This window comes from Prosopis cineraria, unplaced genomic scaffold (assembly GCF_029017545.1).
Source record: "Prosopis cineraria cultivar Desert tree isolate PC_DT_omini unplaced genomic scaffold, ASM2901754v1 PC12, whole genome shotgun sequence".
Lineage (NCBI taxonomy): Eukaryota > Viridiplantae > Streptophyta > Magnoliopsida > Fabales > Fabaceae > Prosopis > Prosopis cineraria.
The window spans coordinates 26,364,662-26,374,728 of record NW_026555343.1 but is presented as its reverse complement, the minus strand read 5'-3'; positions in this window follow the sequence as shown (position 1 = coordinate 26,374,728).

Sequence of the window (10,067 nt, the reverse complement as noted above, 5' to 3'; positions counted from 1 at the left end):
CACATGTTGGGCCACTTTGAAAAGTCAAAGGCTACATTTCATCTAACTTTTTTTAAATGTTGGGTTAAGTAGCATATTTGTATTCATACATCTTAAACTTATTTTTAATATAATATTTTTTATTAATTTTTAAAAAATATATAATATTATCCCTTTTATTGATAAATATTAATTTTGACTATAATTAAAAAAGTAAAAAAATGATATCAAAAATTATGGAAGATAATTAAAAAAAATTTTAATCCTTGTTTGTAATTTTGTACTTTAATTTTTTTCTTTTGTAATTTTCTTATCAACAAGCAGTCAAAATTGATTTTTGTTAATATTAGAGGCAATATTGTATTGTTTGTAAAAGTTGAAAGGAAATACTAATTGTACCAAAAAGGAGTTTAGGGTCAAAGAAACTCCTAGACTTGCAATATAATGGTGAAATTATCCTTTAACCCTTAAAAAAATAAAAATATAATAACAAGATAAAAATGAAAATATTACAATTTAAACGTTCTCCTACTAACATTAGGGGAGGGGGAACAAAATTATAATAGGAGACTCGTATCAACTCATAATTAAAACATTTAAGAAGTTCGAAGATATTAGAACAAGTTAGGTGTGACCCTATAAAAGTATACTCTGTTAGAGTTTTAAAAAGCAACAGTCGTATATGCATCAAAAATATTAAGTAAATACTAATATAATTAGTGGTCATCTAAGTCAAATCCTTAATGAGTTAGATTGAAAATTGATTTGAAATAGATTTCAAGTGTATAAACAATACCAAATTGATTGATTTTATTATCTTAGCACAAAGAATTAAAACTTAATTACCGTTTATGATTTTTTTTTTTAATGAAAACAAATGAGTGAATAAGTATTTTTAGAGTGAATGAAGAGTTCTTCAAAGACTTGTAAAATGCTATCCTTGTCAAAATAATTGGGATGAGTTCAATTCTACTTTCAATGGTCACAAGTTTGTTTAAGACAAGCTAGAAACAATTAACACAAATGCGAACCAATAATTAAACTTCTAGTGATTAATCACTCAAGTGATATTAAATACATTGCCAAAATGTAAGTTTGATTAATTTGACATGGTGACAGTCCAAAACAATATCTATTCAACTTTCAAATCTAGTTTAAAACATGAATTCAATCTACTCAATGGCATATAAAGTGACCACATAAGGTAAAATTAAGAAAATTGTGAAAAATCAAGGCAAGTAAATAATTTCACCATGAATTTCAAAAACTCCAGCAAAAATATTTTCAAGTCCAACAGTCAAATTACAAGTTTAATTATCTCAAATGAATATCCAATAAGTCATATATATCACTATAATTAACAATTAACAATTAACAATTAAATTGAAAGTAAGTAACGCTGAAATAGATAAACTTAAATAGAAAGAATTTCTCCTTTTTATAGACCCTAACACTCAAGTATCTCTACAAGCTCCTTGGAACTGATGGATCTTAGCCGCAAAACTTCATCTCCAAGCCTCCAATTTTTTGGTCCAAAAATTGAGAGAAGATGATCAAAGAAATTAAAAATCACGATGCTCCCTCTTCTGCCGAGAAAAAGGAAGGAAAAACGATTGGAAAAAAAAAAAAAAAAACATAAGATACCCCATAATCCGCGCGTTTCAATCCGCGAAATAACCATGAAATCATTCTTCCTAAAACAAAGGAAATCAAAGGAGTTGTTACCTTGTTTTTTTTTTTCAAATAGAGATATCGATGAAAAAAGGAAGAAAATAAATGAAAAAGTAAAATTAGAAAAAGCCAACTAAGAATGAAGGGTAAGATAAAAAATTGCTTCTTCTCTTCCCCATGTAACCACCTACACACAAAAATAATAATAATAAAATCAATAGAAAATAAATTTTTAGAATTAAAAATACTATTCAAAAAAAAATATGCAATAAATCTCAAAAATTTTCTAAAAATATTTCTTTGCCCTTTAACAGAAATATTACTTATTTATTTTAAATTATATCAAAACAAGCATTAAAAACTTAAGATAAGAGGGATAAAAGTATGTAAAATATATGAATTATCAGGTTTTTCCCTTCCCTTCTCTTAGAGGGCTTCTCTCATGATCGGTAAGTCTATTCTTCGTCTCATGGTGAGCGTAAGTGGGGTGGCCATATTGGAATTGTGGGTTGGTGCGTGCGCGCGCAAGAAATCAGGAGGTGATGGAGGCAATTTGGGAACAAATCTTAAAATCAGGAGATGCGAAATGAAGGTGATTTTCAAACATCAACTTTGGAATGGTTTTTTTGATTGGATTTGGCTCCGTGCAAATAGATTGTGGAGGTTTCTTGAGTTCCCCTTCCATCAATTCATGGCTCTCCTCTCTCCCATCCTCTGCTTCCCTTCCACTCACAATCTCAAACTCAAGATTGCCTTTATGGGTCCCCTCCTTCTCACAATTGACGATGAAATTTTCCAACAATTCGGATGTTGTTAGGAATCTCATCAAATGACAAAGGTCTCTAATAATCCATTTGTCACCCAATGAAGTCAAGTCGATCCTCCGCGTTGCCATCGAGTCGATCAACTTGGATAGCATGGTTTATTTACTGTTGGTAGCCTTCCCTTCTCTTCGAATTTTGCTATTGTTTCTCCTTGGCCTTATCTACTTAAGAGGCCATTTGCTTATGCCTCTCCTCCCACCCATTGCTGTGAGGAAGGACACGAACTAGCACTACATGAATTTATGGAGAAATTCTTAGGTACATACCACATCATCCATGATCCATCCAATAAAAATATAATATTCAAATGGCATTGAATATAAATTAATTTTGATATTAGTGATAATAGAAAAAGAAAAGGCAAGAAATCAAATAGATATTTTATTATAAAAATAATGACACATAATATTTTATTTGATTGAATGGTGCAATTTTATTGGATGAGTTATGAATGACATGGTACACCTGGTCTATCCAAGAATTTCTTTAAATTTACGTATTGTCACATATAAATATAATGATAATCACTTGTAAATTTTAAGGTGGCCATAATTGACTTTATAGAAATTTAATTGTGAATAAATAGATAATCTCTTAAATTTATGCATTACCACTTTGACTAAAGTTATTGCTATCCTAGCAAAATAAAACTAAGCTACACTAATGTAGTATTAGTGTGAATTTAGGTCGACCTCTATGAAGAGGTTTAGTTAGAAATTTAGATTTGAAATGTGCTATAAGATAAAAGTGATTTAGGACAAAATTAACCTCAAAACTAAATGAACTAATTAACCTAATTAAAAGGTAAATAAAGTTGGTGTGTAAAAACCTATTAAAAATATGAACTCCTATGTGAATTTGGTCACCTATCCTCATTTGATTATGACATAGTTAGTGTGGTCTCCTCTTTCTTCTCTTTGGTTTTAGTGACTTAGTTATGTTAACCAAGATTTAGCTAAAAACTTGACTAACTCTAATATATAATTATGGTCTTAGAATGTGCCAAAACCTAGCTAGCATTAAGTGTAATGAAAGTGTTACTAACTTGAGTTAATTAAATTAAGCACATATGTAGGAATCAAAATACTCAAGATTATGATTCATGAAGATATTCACAAACATTCTAGTTGGCAAGATTATGATAAGAAAGAAGACATGTTAGTCTCATCAAGCAAGTCAAGATTATGAACAAACTTCATGAGATTGAAATCATGCGCTAAAAAAAATAAAACTCAAGTTGCAACAATCATCTCTCAATTATATGAATTATCACTTGGGATTACAAGTTCAAAGAGTCATACAAATTTGTAATTCTAGATAGAAAAAGTAGAAAGAAGAAATTTAAAATTAGCTAGAAAATAATACAAACTCAAGGTTTACTTCTCTACATAGTAGCTCCTTCAAGAATCTTGCCTTGCATCTTCAAGCAATCTCCAAGCTGAAGCTCCAAAACCATAGTTGAATCTCCCATAAATTCTACCCAAAGAAGACAAGGTTTAATCCTTGTGAAAGGTATTAGGTTTTGAAGAGGAAGAAGAGAAGAGGAGAATGGTGGTGCTCTTGTACAATTTGGATGGTTAGATTGAGAGATATGGAAGAGAGAGTAGAAGTATAGAGAGAGAAATAAGAGAATTTGAAGAACATGAAGATGAAATCTGAAAATGTACTTGCTTCATTTGAAAAATTCATCTAAGCCTAGTTATTTTGTGTTTGGCTAAAATTCTAGGTGGGAGACTTGCTAAACAAGATGCAAAAAAACTCAACACAATTTATTAGGTCAAGTGAGGTTATAAGTAGTCTAGGTTGCAAGTTACTTGGGTGATAATTCCAATGTTGCTCTTCTAATCCCAGATGTGCATTTATATGACAAGCTCTTATACTCCCTTAATTGCCTTGGAATTCATGCTTAATGAAGCTTAAATTCAGATCTAAGATTTGCCTCGAAGCTTCTAAAATACATTGCAATTAACTTGAACTTTAACAAGTTAACTTGATCCCTTATATGCAAGTGCATTGAAACCTCTCGTGTGCCTTATTTTCCCTTAAAAATCATGCCATTTATGTCCCATTTCAGGTCCGAATTATGTTCCAAAATATATCTCCGTGTGCCAAGCCAAAACTTGAATCAAAGTCTCTTCTATGTAAAATGTCATCTAAGACAACAACATGAAATTTTAACTAGGTTATTTTGCACGTGTGATAAAATATAAAATATTCAAACCCTAATCTCTATTTGCATGTATTTTTAAAATCCCTCCAAAGTTTCACAAACACACATGAGAAATATAAAGTAGCCATGCATGCATGCAAATTAAGTCAAATTCACCAAATTGACAAGTCAATCCAAAATATTGACTTTTTAACCTAGGTCCAAATATGACTTTTAAGACCAAATATTTCAACACTATTGGACCTAAAACTAATGCACACAACAAATTTTCAATTTGCCCTTCAATTCCTAACAAAGTGTAAAATGACCAAAATGCCCCTATTATGCATACTTTCTTACTAGGGCACAAAATCCTAATTTTATACCAAGAATACACATTTTAGGGTTTCCTATCATGAAATATGGTCCTAAATACCTAAGAAAAGTAAGCAAAAAATATGACCTATCACACTTGCAATTTAAGAATCAACAACTATTAATTTAAAGAATGTTACTTGTGAATATATAGAAGGTTAGTAATGAATGGATATGGACCATCTTAATTGTAAATCAATAATTAAGAAACCATCTCATGTTTTTTAATATTATTTAGAACTAATTTTTCACAAATTCACATATAACTTTCTTAAAATATAAACGTGACGATCCTTAAATTTCCATGTAACGATATATATATATATATATATATTAAAGTATATGAAGATTGTAATGTCTATCTTGACGTTACTAAACTGTACCCACTCTTAGCATATAAAAGTAATTAGAAGTCATTAAACCCTTAAATTGGGATCCTTAAAATCTTTTGAAAACAAGGTAAACCTTTAAAATATAAGTATTTATCCACAACAGAAGCGTGTAGAAATACATAAATACTATACCATAAAAAATAGGGCAAAATAGTCATACTTGCCAAAAAGGGACCATATGTCATGGCATGTGGTATAGAAAACATTATCATGTCTCTATGTGATGCACTATGACATATTCACCTTATGCAATGGCGCACGTATCCATGACGCTGTCATGACAACTTTTTTGTAAGAATTTTGGACATGCTCCATTTTCTCATATGATGTCTAATTGAAGTGACTGGACTATCCACACGAAGCTTATTTCATAATCTAACTAATGACACAAGTTTTATCTTAATCCAATATTTCTTTTAAAAATTGGATACCTGAATATAAAATGATAATTTTATATCATTTTCTCTCGCATAAGTGTCTAAATCAAGACCTTATGTCATTAGCCCTTACTAAGGCCTTGATCACATTCAATAGAACATTTTTCACATGACAAAATAGATATATTGACAAAAATACATTCACATTCAAATTTAGCCATTCAAATGCCCTTTTTCACATCACAATAAGGCCTTTTTAACATATCCACACAATTTATTTAATTGGCCAAATCTAACACATTGCTTCAATTCAAAACACATAAACATGCACTTGTACTAGTATTTTAACACTCCCTGTCACATTTCACACATTTTCACACCTTAGGGCTAAGATACTTACATACATATCTACAAGTACAGCCAAAATCACATGTATTTATTCTTATGACAACTTATAAACATTTATATTTACAATAGTTCAAATTCATTACACAAACTCCAAGACTACAAAGTAGTAGATCTACTACTCCTGGCCTAAGTCTTTCCCTTTGGTCCTACTAGCATTTGAACTTATATAATGATAACCATAAGATGAGACAAATGTCTTAGTAACTAAAATACTCTAAAACTATATACTAATAAGTAAAACTATAAACAAGCAAATAAAAACTTATTAATATAAATAATCTCTACTATATATATATATCCATATTCATAAATAATTATAATTGCATGCATGATCATCCTATCTAACTGAATCTCCACATTCACCTTGACTAAATCCATAAGCTCTACTTGACCAATTTTGTATAAACTAATCCGAGCTAACCTTCTATGGTAGAATCACTTGGCCATAGATGTTTTATCCCACTTTTAGACTATGGATTCCCCCTATCACACACGCAATCAGGGTTTCGTTACTCTAATAGTAATCACACAAATACTAAGAAGCAAAATCTCCAACACCGCACCTCTTTTGAGCACTAAAGAGAATATATTACAATGCCATATGGACTTTCACATTGCTCCACCTAGGATGAACTCCCACCGTCTATCATGATCATATCTTTTTACTTAATGCACAATCATCTATTCACATATACATAAAATAGTTCGCACACCATTTTAGCTTTTTAAAACAAATTTCCTTTAACATACATAAATTATTTCAATACTTATTTTTATTTCCAAAATCATTCAAGCGTACTATCATGTATATGTTATATTACAATACTTTACTTATAAATAGTTAAAGCAACTAATAAATAGTAAGAATTATCCAATTATCACAACCCTTATATTTCTGGAAAGGGTTGCTTATAGTACTCTCTATACTTTTAGCTATTAACTACTTTGAATAACTCTTGAGCCATATCAATCTACACAATTTAGCATTATATGTCAATTACAAATTAACTATAAGCACTTAGCAATACAATTAAACTAAACTAAGCATGCTTAAACCTCTATAACCACTTCCATTTGGCAACCTTAAGTCTTGACCACTCTTTACAAACCTTCTATTAGCTTCCATACCATCCACCCAAGAATTCCACCCTTCACAATATCCCAATTTAGGCTAAATTGAGTCTACAGCTTCAAAGTTTAACTATTAATCACCAAACTAGTCACAAAATTTTAGTTTAACTCTCAATAGTTCTTTTATAACTATTGAGTCAAAAAACAACTCCTCAAAACTCTCCAATTAAATTTCTCTATATCCTATATTAAAAGAAATTAGGTAGAATAGGAGAGTAGGAAGGTACGAAACTTACCCAGTAAGCAATAGAGCCAAATCATCTACCAATTGCCCAAATACCTTACCCTAGCAAAGCTTCCTTCTTTGTCCTTCTTCCTTGCATTATTTTTCCTTTTCTCCCTTTGGTTCACAAGCTAAGCCACATACTTAATAATAAAATTTCCATGCCACGTGCAGTGGCACATCCTATATATGTCATGGCACATGGCATAATGAGAAAATTCTCGCTGTAGCACACACGCTCTACTTTAAATTACCATTCTCCCACTCTATCCTAATCATCTAATTTTTCAACCATCCAAAATGTCAATTTACCATCCAAAAATCACCATTACAAATTAATCTATTACTTTACTAATTTACTCTTAACTAACAATTACTTTTTGAGTTAAGGATTCAAGATATTACAAATATAAACAAATGACTTTATGTATATAAAAAAGTAAAGAGTGCTTACAAAGGAAAGACGAAGAGTAAAGGAGAAAGAAAATTTTACAAGTGAAAGGGGAAATAGTTTGAAAGAGAGAGAGAGAGAGAGAGTTTGAATTGCTCGATGGATGTATGAGGAGGAGTTGACTCTTCTTATAAATTTTAGAGTGATCTTGGTTTTCTAACATTTGTTTTGTTCTATCACTTCTTGCCTTTTCGTTCTACATTTTATGACTTTACTTTTCATCTTCTTTCTTTTCTTCTTTTTTACTTTTGCGTACCCTTTCTTAGCTTTTATACACACTTGTCTACCTTCTTTCTTCTTTTTCTTTTCTTTTGTCATTTCAAGTTCATTACTTTTTTACTATTACACATTTTGCCAGGCATCTTTGCTTCTTTTTTCTTTGATTACTATTCTTTTTTACTTTTACACAATTTTTCCTTTTCTTTTTTGACTATTCTTCTTCTTTTTCTACCACCACCTTTATTTTTTTCTATTAGAAACTAATTGATATCTTTAAAATCAACACTAAATATGTCTCTGTCTATTATCTTTTGTGTGGAGGACCTCACATCTAAAGTTGTTTGGGATGTTATTGAGATGCTACCTCTTGGATCAGGGAGGCCCATTCTTTTTTAGTTTTTGTTGCTGCCAACTACATCATTAACCTATTCTTTTCAACAAGAAAAGCAATTGACTGTGTCGCCTATTCCTTCACTTGCTTTGAAATGTTTCTAGTGGTGGTTTTAATCCATCTAAGAACTTCTTGGGAATTAGCATATTCTTAATTATATTTGTTCTACCATTTGACTCTAAATCTTCTAACTAGATAATTGACTATAGGACATGGTAGCTTTTCATTTACCATTGCAAAGCACCAACTCATGATCTATGGTACTCTCATATTAGTATCAGAGCTTATGGTTTTTTCTGTAACTATTGATTATTTTGTTTAAACTATTTTATTTTCAAACTATTTTATTCTTTTATTGTGAAAACATTGTTAAGTATATAAGCTTGGACTTAGCAAGGCTAGTAAATCCATTGTATTGGGCAATGGTGTTCCCATCAAACCTAGAAAGAAGAAGAAGAATAGTAAAAAATAAAGATAGTATAAATAGAAAATGAGTTGGTTCAGCAAAATTTTAGGATTTGAATCCAAAAAGGAAGATAGGATGAGTTTAAAAAGTCTCAGTCTATTGTCAAATAGAATTAGTGAACCTGAAGATGAAATAGAAAAAGTCATAGAAAACTAAATTTTTGGAGAAACAGAAATAACTTCGGTCAACCTATAAGAAATATTAACCAATTGGTCTATGTTGAGATTTAAAAAGGAAATTTTATAAAAAGACAACTTTTGATTTCTCATATATAACCCAAACTATAAAAAGATAAATAGGAATTAATAAAGAAAGATAATGTATTCATATGATTCCCAAAAAACCCAAATTTATATGTTTAAGAGATAAAAGACAAGAAAAAGATTTTCAAAAATCCTTGGTAGGAATTATATGGTCAACTTTGTTTAAAGGACCAATCTATTTTGATTGTTTCTCAAACTATGTAACTAGAATAAAAAAACAAAGATTGTAAAGAAGCTTTAGCATCGGAGATTGGCAACCAATACTCTTGGAAAAAAGGAGTCACATACATGGTTGTATAATATAGGATAATGTTTAAAATGCAAAAAACACCAAAATTTTAAAGCCCTAAAAGAATCTCCTAAAGGAGAATCTATATTAATAGAAATTGGAGATCCCTCTAAAACTTTGGTTATAATCCCAAAAAGAATAAAACATAGTGAAATATAGCTAGTCACAAGATGGACTTTTCCAAAATTAGTCAAGCCAAAATGATTAGAACAAGAAAAATTAAAAGAAATAATAAGAATATCAGAAGCAGATATAACATATGAAATATTAAATAGATCAACTTCTTGTAAAATAATGGCAAAAAAACACCCTTAGTAATACCAAAATTAAAACTGTTAAGAGATACTTCTAGTATGGATATAAGCTAATGGTGGTAGATTTCAATCCAAAATTCTTGCAACTAATTTACCAAGCCAAAACTTCTAAAGTTAATGATAATAACTCTGAAGGGAATTTTGA